Source organism: Glycine max, chromosome 2 (assembly GCF_000004515.6).
Source record: "Glycine max cultivar Williams 82 chromosome 2, Glycine_max_v4.0, whole genome shotgun sequence".
Taxonomy (NCBI): domain Eukaryota; kingdom Viridiplantae; phylum Streptophyta; class Magnoliopsida; order Fabales; family Fabaceae; genus Glycine; species Glycine max.
In genome coordinates this window covers 5,296,896-5,302,472 of record NC_016089.4, presented here as the reverse complement: position 1 = coordinate 5,302,472, position 5,577 = coordinate 5,296,896, and positions in this window count along the sequence as shown.

Genomic DNA, 5,577 nt, shown 5'->3' with positions numbered 1-5,577 from the left:
TCATTATATCTGATGGTAACCTTTTCTTGTTTTTTTGGATTTGAGGTCGGATGAATGTGTATTCTTTGAGTTTGTTAGTTGACAACGTTGTTTGACACGTGAAAGGTATATTTTGTTGTCAATATATGATTACGTAATTTGTTTATTTAAGCATTTTACACCTCTTGAGCTTGAGGCTAATGGGTTGTATATTTTTCATGCAAGATATTTAATTGCATTGTTTAATACAGGATCGGCCATGAATCAGCCTTACAATTTATGCCCCTTATTTGTATCTTTTGCCTTGGTATTGGTTGAATATAGATTGATTGCTCCTTGAAGTCGTGGTTAGATATGCATTGAGTTAGGAAATAACCATTGTGTGCTAAAAAATAGTGTACACATATACAACACTCGAGGGATCGACACAAAGTCGAATCATGCTTAAGGGAATAAAACTCAAGAGGAAAACTCAATAGACAAAACACATTTAAATGTGCGTCTGTTGTGATCTCTATGTAGATCCCTTATTTTTGTGGTTTTAATCATGTAAAGAATCAAGTTATGGGTATTGATCTTGAGTTGTTACTATTTTCATATTTTGTTACATTTGTGGTCAATGCTTGTTTTTATCATCAATGTATATAAAAAATGATGATGAAAACAAAAAATGAAACAAAGGTAGATTTTGTAAAAGAAATTGATGTTTAGTTATTGTTGTATACAATTACAAATACATTGTGTTCAGTTTATCTAAAGATGCGAGAACAAAGGAAGTAGTGAACAAAATATTGAATCATCAAAACATGTTTTTCTATTCTCATATGGTGTAACTTGCTTATCTTGCAAAAGCAATATTTTTGTAGCTCAACCATGTTACAACCCTAATAAGACTTTTATGATCTTTGCAAGTGTGTAATTTTATGGTTTCAGTAGAGATGGATAGTAAAGTTGGTATGTGTGATTTCAAAGTGTTGATTTTGAAAAGTAAGTCCACTCGGATAAACTTGTGCATTTGAGAAAAATACTATGACTATGAGAAGTGAAGTGTTCTTTGATTTTCACAATTTTAGTTTGTGCCATGTCTATTAAATTCTAGAGGAATTGTCTAATTGACCTATATCTTTGCTATGACTTTGTGTGCAAGTACCTTAGTGTTTGATAGACCAATATTTGATTATCTTGTTCTAAGACTTAGTTTGAAAGCATGCATGGATGAATGTGTGGGGGTGTAAATGATTTCAAAACTATCACTAGTTTTAAGTGTTCAATGTTCATTTCAGTTTTAGGTTTAGTTAGTTTAGATTTACTTTTGCTTGAGGATAAGCAAAGCTCTAGATTTGGGCTGTTTTGATGAGTGTTGTATATGCCTACCTTTTTGTGCATATATAATCACTTATCTTCTCATTTAAAACTTTGTTTTAATCCTTGTTAGGTCAATAATGTAAGTAATTAATTAATTTAGGCTTAATGTTATTAATCCTTTAAAGTTCTATTAGTTTTAATTATGTTTTGTCTAGGCTAGAAAGGAGAATTGGAACCCTTATTGAAAATAGCATAAATGAGAATTAGCACTTAGCATTGACTCTCCCACGTTTAGCACCAAACCTTTATATTATAGTGGATTTCTTATAGCGGATAAAGCCCACTATAATATAAATGACTTAACCCACTCTAATTGTTTATACATTCTTTCATGAAAGTACTTTTATAATTTTACTCATAAAATACCAACAACTTTTTCTTCGATATTATTGAAGGTCAAATTACTACGAAAGAATCTATTGTATTATACTTGAGTTACTATGAACTTAGTCCATTGAATTATAGAGAGTTTTTTGGGGTTGTTGATGAAATTTATCCATGAAGTTTTTTTTATAGAGATATAAGTATCTGTTGGTAATTTGTTGATAAATTTAATTTATGGTGAGTTAATTTAATATAATAGACAAGGTTATCAAACTCAATATCTACATAGACTCAACTCATAAATTATAAGAGTTTACTTCATATTTAAAAAATATATTAAATACATATAAATAAACATAATAATTCAATCCACATGTTTAAATAATTATATTGTATATTATTTTTTATTTAATTTTTATTACCATTATTATTTATTTTATTTTATTTTTTATAACTATTATTTTTAATATATTATATCATATATTGTGTTTTAATTATTTTGTTTATTATTATTATTATACTATTCTATTTAATTACTACATTTTTAATTTATGTATATTTATATATTATTATGTGATATATATTTTATCTATATTATATAATATTTCTAATATATAATTTTATACTTTATTCTTATATACTAATTCTATTCAATTATACACTTTTTACTTATAAAGAGTAGGCCAATTTTGAGTACAAGTCCAATAATTCAATATCCATTGACCTAAAAAAGTCCTAAATTTTATTTCTCTTTCATGCATCATCTCTGTGAGTCATCACCTTCCTCATTTTTTTAGAAAAAATGAGGCCCTCATCAAATGGATTTATGATGGAGATTAGTAATGTAGTTTGCAGTTGGGAGATCCAAAACCTTGGATATGATTAGAAGAAAGACAATTTAGATTAAAGATTCATATCGAAGGAGACATAAGTTCAAAACAGATCGAAGGAGACATAAGTTCAAAACAGATCAAATGAGGCATAACCCTAAACATACAATGTGATTCAAACAACATGTGTTTTGGATAAAAATATTTTGAATGAGTAAATTCGTCAACTCGATCATAGACTCGTGAGTCAGTTCAAGTTTGTTCGAGTTAGTTTGAGTTTGTACAAAAATGGATATGACTCCGAGTTAACCCACACCTCACATCTAGACTCATAAACTCGAATGAATGAACAAGTTAACTCACAAGTTTAATAGTTATTATTATAAATTTTATACATACATACATATATATATATATATATATTGAAGTATTAAAAATTAATATGTAATAATTTGTAACTATAAAATCTTATTAGTGTGGTCCTCATTCTTTAAGTGTTTGATATTTTAAATTATGTTACACATCGTATCCATGTGTAATAGGTAGAGAGAATATACATAATACAAAATCAATTGAATAGACCTAAAGACTCCTTTAAAAATATAACCATAAAAAAAGATCTTGATTGTAGTAGATCTAGAAGATAGAACCTTGACTAAAATTAAACAAGTTATTTAAGATGAAAGGTAATGGCTAAAAATAATCTAGCTACTTGAGATCACTTCCACAAAATCTAAAAAGAAACTATACTTGTTTGATATGTATAACATCTTAACCTCTTAGCTCTTTGACATGATCCTACTACTGAATAAGATCAAAATCTGTCAGCTATTTGCCAAAAACTGCATTCATTAACATTTCAAAAGAAATTTATTTATTTCATTCTTCCTTACGATAGTAATATTGATTGCTTATCAGTAACTCAAAATATATATCTTCATCGTGATATATGCTGAGCCCATTCGCATTAAATTTTTTTACATATGGAGACACAATAGAGGTGATATATATATGAATGGCTAAAACTATTGGCATGTGTTCAAATAGAGAAAATTATTGGATGGAGAATTCACCGTCATATTAATTATTGATTATAGCCAATAAAATAAATAGACAATCTCCGCACGATAGGGAATTTATGTGAACGACGTTGTTTATTGAGTATATCTCTTTCCTTCATCATATTTCAATAAACAAAATCAGGTAACAACCATGAAAGTGACTTGACAAATTAATTATGCAAACAAAGGAAAAACCCACGAAATCGCATGCATATTAGCTATTACATGGAAAATCATCAACTACATAATTCAAACTCGCCATGTTTTTTTTTTTTTACGAGGTCTTATTTTATTTTCTTATTTCTCAAATAATTATTAATTATTCATAAAATTTTGTTTAATCTTTTCTCTTTAAATTTTAACTTCAATTATTAGTCACAATAATTATCGCCTAAAATAACTTTTGGTGTAGTGGTGGACTTGCATGTGATGCAAGTACTGTTGTGTTATTTTTATACATATTGATCATTTTATGGTGACAAATGACAATTTAATTCTTATTTATATTTGCTAATTATTTGAAGTTAGGTCCGTAAGAAATATCTTTATACATTTTAATTCTTGACCTAAAATGGACCTTAATTGGATAATGGAGAAAAATACGAGAAGTGCAAATGTGACCATGAAAACCCATCTTAAATAAGAATGAACAAGTTGAGCCGATATAAAGAAAGATTCATGAATCTAATGTTTTAAATTTTTTAATTGAATATAGTGTTAAATTCCCTTTTGGTTGTGATATCACGGTAGAAATCTCCTTGTATTTTACCTTCCTCGTATTCTAACCCAGGCTAACCAAAATATTATCAAATAAAAAAAATTAAATAAATTTGATTGTTTAACCAAGAGTTTTTTTTTTTAAAATAAACGTTACGATGCTCAAAATATTATTAAATAAACGTTACGATGCTCAAAATATTATTAATTTTTTTTTTTACTGCATGAACAAATATATATTTAGGATAAGTGACAAAATAAAAAATATAAATATATCATAATTAAACACGAGATAGAACTAATCTCAATCTAAGTGATAAAACAATACAAATATAAAATATTGTATACAAGTGTGTGTACCAGATGTAGCATAAACAATTGGAAATCAAAATATAAGTATTAAGAAAAATGGGATAAAACTAATCTTAATCTAAGAGAGAAAAACTATACAAATATAAATTAAAGTATGGTGTACATGAGCACGCACCATATGTACTCTAACACAATGCTGACTAATTTAATGTTATGATTGTTTTTATTTTTTAAAGGACAAGATACAACAATATCTTGAATAATACCGTAAAAAACAATATCTTGAATAAAAAAATATTTGTACTATTTTACTTCGGTGTATAATAAATTAATGATTATATAAATATCTGATAGCATAAATGATATTTATGCATTCAATTATGTAGACTTTGTTAAGCAAATAAATTAATTTTGGGCTTATTTAAGAAAATTATGCCTTGGAGCTAGCTTTAGAAAAGTCAATCTAGCCTTATAAACTGATGGCCTAATTTTAAAATGTATTATTAAGAATTTAGCCTTTTAAAACTGGCCTATTTATTTTTAAAAAATGCAAAGTTTAATTTTTTGACCTATGCAAAGATTTATATATGATGTAAATACTCTAAATAAGCTTTAATTATTTATTTACTAAAAGTTCTAAGTCTAATCCTTAAACAAACACCTATAATAATAAATGAGACACATTCGGACATGTTATAAATAAGGTTGAGATATAATACATGCTTATAACAATTTATATAATATTATTTTATGTGTCTATTTTTTTCTATCATATTATTTATTACATTTCAAAAAAATTTCTCTCTTTTCACTTTTTTCTCTTTCTCTCCTTGTTGTAAGATTTATTGTATGAGTTATTATACAAATATAATTTCTCAATAAACTTCAACCTATATTTTGAAATGTCAATAATGAATTTGATTAAAATAATTACATAAAAAAATTCATATGATTATATTGCATAACTAATCTACAAGTAACTCCTAAAT